The 8,450-nt window shown below is 38.5% G+C and overlaps 1 long non-coding RNA gene across 1 annotated transcript; it reads left to right on the forward strand.

Moving 5' to 3' along the window:
• The first annotated feature begins 4,730 nt into the window (after positions 1 to 4,730).
• Positions 4,731 to 6,830, forward strand: LOC131314447 (uncharacterized). The gene is made up of 2 exons (XR_009196402.1): positions 4,731 to 5,152; positions 5,194 to 6,830. It is a non-coding gene; the product is annotated as an uncharacterized LOC131314447 (long non-coding RNA).
• Positions 6,831 to 8,450: the final 1,620 nt, after the last annotated feature.

Raw genomic sequence — 8,450 nt, forward strand, 5'->3', positions numbered from 1 at the left:
CCCAAAAAAATACAGAAAAATATTTATAAATTTTAAAATAATATATTATGGGGCTCTGTAAAAAATCAGCTCCAACAAATATTGGTAAGTATTATTTCTTGATTCGTAGGGGCAAAACTGTGCAGTTAAACAGTTTCGTCCCTACAAATCAAGAATAACTGCACAGTTTCGCCCCTACGAATCAAGAAATAATACTTACCGATATTCTTTGAATCTGATTTTTTACAGGGTCTCATAAAATATTATTCTAAAATTTATGGACATTTTTCTGTATTTTTTTGGGAGCCGGGGTGTGTAACGACCCTGATTTTTACTCTATTTTTTTTAAATACAAATTTAAAATGTTAAATACTAATTCAATAATTAGTTAGATTAATTAACTAAAATACATTATTATGTGTATATTGATATTACAAACAAAATCGTATACGAAAATTATTATACTTTAGATATGCACACATTTATATTAATCCCTTATCATTCCTAACTAAACCCTAAAAACCCTAACTAAAATCCTATCCAAACCAAACCCATACTTATCCCACGTTTCCACACTCCATTCCCACGTTCCCTACAACAACCAATCCCTCCCCCATTCCCCATCTATTCGGCTGAGATAGTGGAGAGAGGGAAATAATTTCTCCTCCTTATCCTGTATTACTTTCTCCCATTAATTTTCATTTCCCATTTTTTTGTTCCACTACGAGAGAGAGAGAGAGAGAGGAGAGCCAAAGCTTGGATTCCAAAAAAAAAAATGGTGGTTTAGAGAGACAAAGAAATGTGTTTCGGTTTTACATTCACCCGAACAAGAATCCGGTTCAAACATCATACCCCAAGTTCTCAAATTTATCGGAAACATCCACCGCTCACCCAAAGTCAGCTTGAGGTCCCAGTCGCCGCTGTCTTCTTAGTTTTTACCGAAAATGTCCGAACCCGTTAACCGCTGTTTCGGCCGGAACCGAGGTATTATAATCCTTCTCCTACCTCTCCCTAAGTATATTCAGTCCTTAAATGATGATCTTGATGAGTTAGAATAGAAGAAATCGGTTCACGGATCAAAGCCCAGTGATCCGAAGTTTTGCTCTGTTTTTTTTCGAATGAGCACTGTTCATGAACGTTGAAATTTTAAAAAAGGGTACTGAAATTGCAGTTAGCCCTCATGCTTACGTTGATTCCAGAATTAACCCTAAACTATGTATTGTTTCATGTTTACCCTACTTGTCACACTTTGGTAATTAAAAATCTTGAATGTGTGTTACAACTCATTTATCCTGGTTAACTATTAATGAACAGAGATGTTTATTAAAAGTTTAAGCAACCCAAAAGGGCATCGGCCCGCTCATAAAATACTACGTGCTTTACTTTCTCGCCCCATATTGTTATCTCATTGAAATGTATCGTGTTTGAGCTGTTATTGATTGTATCATGTTGTACGTGCTAGAATGGACTTAGGTTCATTGGGTGGTTACGAGTAGTGATTCACATAGACGATGTTAAGTAAATGGAAATTGATAAAGTGTTGGAAGTGTGATTGTTTGGATTGTGATTTGAGCCATGGTGATGGCAAGGGTAACCAATGGGGCCCTGTGTTAAAATGGGTAACCAATGGGGCCCAGTGTTGAGAAATGTTGTGATGCTAATGTATAATGCGTCATGCGAAAATTTGCTTCTTTGTTCAAGAGGAAATAGGTCCCATGAGACGGTTATAGTTAGTATTAGGTGATGTGCGACCCTAATGTACGATGCGTCATGGGATGACTCGATCCTCCTGTTATGATCTTAAGTGAGAACATACTAGGTACATAACTTAGATGCGCTCACCTAGTGACCCTGGTGCAGGACAAGCAAGAGGAAGGGTGGACCCATGAGACGGTTGTAGTTAGTGGATGTGGGAGGAAAGGATCTTGGGGAGAAGATCCTTAGATTTCATATAAGTTAATGGATATAGTAAAGAAAATGATGATGTGTTATTATTCTGTACCTTCTGTGTATTATCAATTGTTATATTGTTGAACTGTTAATTATAGAGTAAGGGGTTGGTAGGATTGAGATTATTCTACTGGGTGAATTATCACTCACGGATACGTTTGTATCCTGGTAAATCGGTTGCTTTGGCGATGAATTTGCCAGATGATGCATGGTTAAATGGTGGAGCTGTTTGAGACAGGAGGAATACCAAGAACGGAGACTGAGTATTCTTGAAATCTGTATCAAGACTAGAGTCGCTCTGAAGATGTTTAAATAGAAATGTTAGATTCTTTTTATATTTATTTTTAATGTAAATTTTGTATAACGACAAATAGGGGCCTAGTAGTTTATAAAATTCAATGTATTTTAGGCTTAATGCTTCCGAAATTTCTTGAAAAATCAGGGCGTTATAGGGTGAGCCTCATAAAAATTGCAATAAGTCTAGGTACACTACATTCAACCACTACACCATCCACTACATATTTTGTAGGGCTCATCTTGGGTCCCAAAAAAATACAGAAAAATATTTATAAATTTTAAAATAATATATTATGGGGCTCTGTAAAAAATCAGCTCTAACAAATATTGATAAGTATTATTTCTTAATTCGTAGGGGCGAATTGTGCTGTTAAACAGTTTCGTCCCTATAAATCAAGAAATAATACTTACCGATATTCTTTGAATCTGATTTTTTACAGGGTCCCATAAAATATTATTCTAAAATTTAGACATTTTTCTGTATTTTTTTGGGAGCCGGGGTGAGCCTCATAAAAAATGTAGTGAATGGTGTAGTGGATGGATGGTAGTGTATGTAGCATCAATAAGTCTAGGTACACTACATTCAACCACTACACCATCCACTACATATTTTGTAGGGCTCATCTTGGGTCCCAAAAAAATACAGAAAAATATTTATAAATTTTAAAATAATATATTATGGGGCTCTGTAAAAAATCAGCTCCAACAAATATTGGTAAGTATTATTTCTTGATTCGTAGGGGCGAAACTGTGCAGTTAAACAGTTTCGTCCCTACAAATCAAGAAATAATACTTACCGATATTCTTTGAATCTGATTTTTTACAAGGCCCCATAAAATATTATTCTAAAATTTATGGACATTTTTATGTATTTTTTTGGGAGCCGAGGTGAGCCTCATAAAAAATGTAGTGAATGGTGTAGTGAATGGATGGTAGTGTATGTAGCATCTCTCTTTAAGTTATAACAATGGGCAGAAGCTACTCTCAATATTCTAGCTACATAAAGAGAAGCCCCATTTTTTTTTTCTTGGGGTAAATTAGCTTGAAATTAAAAGAGGTTAACCGAATGTACAGCCTACAAGGGGCATACCCTAGGAGGAAAATAAAAGGAAAAAGAAAAAGTGAAAAAAGTGCGATAAAACCCGCATGGAAAGTAAGGTAAATTAAAGTAAATATCAAATTGAATTGTGATTAAAGTAAGTTAATTTTGATTGGAAAGAGAAGCACCAATTTTACTAGAGAAAATTTCTGTTTTTCAATCAAATGCATGTTTTCTACCCTCCCCACTTCAATTCCACAAGAAGTTCCTCATAATATGGTCAATACTATTGGCAAAGACAAAACAATAGGGAATGGGGAAGGTGCCAACGAAACACAAATACTAAACTGTTTAACTGCACAGTTTCGCCCTTACGAATCAAGAAATAATACTTACCAATATTTGTTGGAGCTGGTTTTTTACAAAGCTCCATAATATATTATTTTAAAATTTATAAATATTTTTTTGTATTTTTTTGGGACCCAAGATGAGCCCTACAAAATATGTAATGGATGGTGAAGTGGTTGGATGTAGTGTACCTAGACTTATTGTAACTTAAAACATAGCAGTAGTTAGGCATGGGTTCAGGCATATTATGGTTTCCAGTGGACACCAGTGATTCCCTAAATTGGTGTTTGGATCTTGATTTGTGGACGGATTTAAGAAAAGTGGGAAGAAAGTACTTCTAGAAAGAGTGCCAAGAAAAATAGCTTGCACTTTTCTTTTCCTCTTAAATAGGAACCAAATATAGGAGGGAATCAAAATCACAATCTTTTCTTCCTGTTTCTATCTTTCCTTAAGTTTCAAATTTTGTCATAATTTCAGTATGTTTGTTTCTATTTCTACAAATTTTGCCAACATTTATTTTTGTATATGTTGTTCGATTTCTCCAAATTTTGTCATTCCGGTTTGCGTTACTCAATTTCTCGAAATTTTGTCATGAGTTCGGTTTAATGTCGTTTCGTTGGGGCAATTTTAAGATAAATATTTGTGACAAATTCCGGAAAACCAATATCACACATACTAGCTATCAACATTCAATCACAAAACTCATCAAAGTCATGGTTATCTTGAACGGACATAGCTACATAGCTAGTGTAAACTGATCGGGTTGGGTTACTTATGTATTTATTTATTTATTTGCATTTTGCTTTAATTTGCATAATGTATGATTTTTTTTTTTTGGTAAATCAGCTTCAAATAAAAAAAAGGCTAACCGAATGTACAGCTTACAACGGGCATACCTCAAGAGGAAAACAAAATGAAACGAAAATAAAAAAAGAAAGCCTACGCCAAATGACTACATAGGACTAGAAGTAAATAGAACACCTGTTTTCTATCCACGTAAAAGAGTGATACGAAAGACATGACAAAAGGATTACACTTAGTGCAACCTGACTGAAAAGAAAGAACCAACCTGACTATATAAAGAACCAATTTACATATTATTGAAAACAACCAAATAAACATATCAACCAACTCTCGCATGAGGGAGATAGAGGGTTGAGAGAATGCACTCCCTTGGTGTTCATCACCCGATTTTGCTAAAAATCATCCATAAAATCTGATGTAGAGGTAATCTAAAGCTCTGATCGGATTTCTTCTAATTGTTAGACCTCCGCTTTGCTTCTGGGTTTCCAAAATCAGCTACGGCGATCTTAACAAGTCGTCAAGATGGGTACCAATTCTTCAACAAGTGGGTTTCGATACCCATCAACGAAGGGGTTTCGTTACCCATCATCACCAGAGGTGGGTCGCCGGTCGATTCACTCCATACCCACCATCGAAGTCAAAGCCCAAATGGTTCTGAACCATGGGTATCAAGCTCTGCTCATCTCAACACCCGATCTCATTCCATTCTCGCTAAGGTGCGACGGTGGCACAGAGGTGGGTTAGTCCATGGTCGGATCTCTGCTCCTCGTACGAAGATGGGTTCGTCCATGGTCGGAGGTGGGTTCATACAGGTATTTCCTAGAGGCGTACTATTATTGCCATTCTAGGTCAATTTCTACTCTATTTTAGATTGGGCAAATTGATAATCAGATATGGGAGAAGTCATATTTCTGGTTGTTAGTCTCAAAATGGGTAATCGTATGTGGAGGCTGTCCACCATGGTTCTGTTCAGATAGTAGAATTGGTAACAGAATTTGGCTTCCAATCAGGTTTTGGAAAAAAATCTGAATTCGGATGCTATGTTCCTGTGTTTACTGGTTTTGAATGTTAATTTGTGGTTTTCCAAAATCTATTGTTGGTATTGGGCAGTTGAGCTAGCTCCTGGTGGTGTGTGATGGTGCGAGGGACGCGCAACTATGCCCAATTTCCTCATGCCAGTTTAGTTCAAGCTGGTTTTGAAATGTCTTTGACGTGTATGTCCAACTTGAGAAACTCGAATGGTTCCTTAGACTTGTAGATCATTTTGAGAACCTCGATGGGCAGTCATCTGTTGGACTAAGATCGGGTTATCTTATGGATTTAATTGACATCCCCAGTGTGTTGCCGGATGATGGGTAATTGTAGTAGATTGGTAATTGCAGTAGGATCACAGGTTGTTTTTGCCCAATTATGGGGCTAAGGTGTTAGCGTTGTTGCTAGGCTTGTTTATAACCCAAATTTCTTTGCTTCTCTGGGCCGTTGTTCTAGCGTAGTAGGGTTGTGACCGTGCCCGTCCTTTTTAGATTAGTGGTGATTCAATGATTGAGCGGGATGGTTTGGTTCCTTCTGCAGTCTTGTGTGCCTTAGTTTGTAACCAGATGATTCAGTGGTTTTGCACTGTTGATGGGATGCCAGTTGATTCGGAGGTAATGCTCTGTTAATGGCAGTCGGATTCAAGGCCCTTGTTCTGTCTCTCTTTTATGTTATAGGTAGCATTGTGTACTTGGTCGAGGGAGTATTAGACCGGTTGGATTGGGCTTGGTGAGCAAGGTACTTAGGGAGGTAGCTTTGTCGGATGTCGTCATCTCCGGATTGAGCCTCTCTTGATGCCCGGTCCTCTGCATTTCTGTTCCTTAGAAGTAGGCGCTATGCTTGATGCTCCTGTGCTAGGTTGAAGCTTTGGAATCTTGGTCTTCTTATCCCATCTTTGGAGACCTGTGGCTACGGGTTTTGGTTGAGGATAGGTTGTTTTCTGGCGAGCTTTAGAGATCTGGATGAGAGTGTATTAGACTGGATGCAATGGCGTGGTGTGTAGGTTTGGTCCTCCTGTCGAATATCATCATCTCCGGATCGAGCCTCTTCTCGGTGCCTAGTTTCTATGTTTGCTGTTCAGCTTCCCTCAATGCCAAGGTACTTTGTAGCGGCAATGATTCAGCGATGGTTCATCATCGTCTCCTTATTCAGCTATGGCTATGTATTTTATTTCCTAGTCTGGCGGGATGTGCCAGGATATTGTTAGTTCTCTTATCATTTCTTTTCGCTTTATTTCACTGCATTGTATATGATACCCCGTTGTGCTATCATTCCTTATAGATGGATAGTGCAATGGGGTATGATATCAAAGCACAATGCATGTTTGTTGCACTCCTTATTGTATTCTACTCTCCATGCGGGTTATGCATGGGTTATCGCACTTTTTTCACTCTTCTTTTTCTTTTTTCTTTTTTTTTTCCTCCTGGGGTGTGCCACTTGTAGGCTGTACATTCGGTTAACCTTTTTTTAATTTCAAGCTAAATTACCCAAAAAAAAGGGTAGACATATCAAATGTCAAACTGATCTTCCGAATGCCTAGCTGCACAACTTGAAAGACATAATAGCACAAGGGGTGGAATGATCTTGGAAGCATGATGGACAACAGCAACAAAAACAGTACAATTCAACAGCTAACTGCTACCATTACGGCAACAGGCAACAGTAGTAGCAACAGCAGCAACAAAACAGTTGTAGAACTCGGATCAGCAACAACAGATCAGTAGCCCTAGGAAACATCAGCAGCAGCATCTACCTGCTGCCATTACAGCAACATGCAGTATAGTAGCACCAATAGCAAGCAACATTAGTAGCCATGCCAAGAAAGCACAACTCTTACCAACAGCACCCACACAACAGAAGGGATGCAAGATAAAACTTGGGACATGCCCCCTAGAAAAGCATAAACATTCCAAGGGACAATCCCCCAAGGATAGGTCAATACAAAATGGAGAGCTACCAACAACAGGATACCAACCCATATGCACAATAACTGATACAATGATACCAAAGCAAGCCACTGCTGCTCAGAATTTCAACCAACTGATAGCAGTACAGTCTGACAGCAAGGGACTTGACTTGCTTCACAGAATATAGCAAAACAATAGCAAAACAGAAGTGAACTGTATAGAATAGAACTGACAGCAACAGATATAGTATGCATCATCGTAGGAAACAGACTGCAGTCAAGGGAACAAGCCCCCATGGGACAGCCATATCAGTCAACAACATAACAGTCAGCCATAACTGACAGCAGAAGTCAAAGGGACAACAGACATAAAAATCTGTAGCAGTAACTGTAACAGAAGCTACACATACACTGCAGCAGCTGAACTGAATGATAGGGAACAGAAACAGAAACAGAAACAGGCCTAGTGCTTTTTCTGCTCCTCTACTTACCCCTTCGAAACCCAACTCACCAAAATTCTAGAAGCAATAGGAAGGACCCCAACACCCTCAACTCTCCCTTACAAAAAGACTACCACCAACTCTTACAGTCACTCTCAAGAAACTTGGGGCTCAAGCACACAGCTCACAGACTCACATGTAACAACCCGATCCTTAAGCACCTCGACCAAGACATAAACAAAATCGAGTGTTGTACGCCACCTACTCAACATAATCACCAAACAATTATTGAACCCATTTCCTTAAACATTTACATAATTTTACAAATACACCACCACATACTCTTCTCCCTTTAATTAGCTCTCCTCCGGAGAATATAACCAGCCAATTCCTCTATCAAGAACTTCCTTTAAGTTTTCCACCCATTCCTTGATAATGAGAGCAGGTGTAACAATATGACAAGGCTTGAGAATCGAAGCATGAGGTGTATAAGCTGTCGCATGCACTATCCAACTTATGCCTATCCATATGGATATGCACGCAGCTGGGAACAAAAGGGAAACAAATCTCAGCCCTTCTACGGGCTTCCATATTCTGTCTCTTTCTTCTTCTTTTCCCTTTTAATACGGTGTATTACATCACACATATGCTGGCA

This window comes from Rhododendron vialii, chromosome 13a, assembly GCF_030253575.1.
Source record: "Rhododendron vialii isolate Sample 1 chromosome 13a, ASM3025357v1".
Taxonomy (NCBI): Eukaryota; Viridiplantae; Streptophyta; class Magnoliopsida; order Ericales; family Ericaceae; genus Rhododendron; species Rhododendron vialii.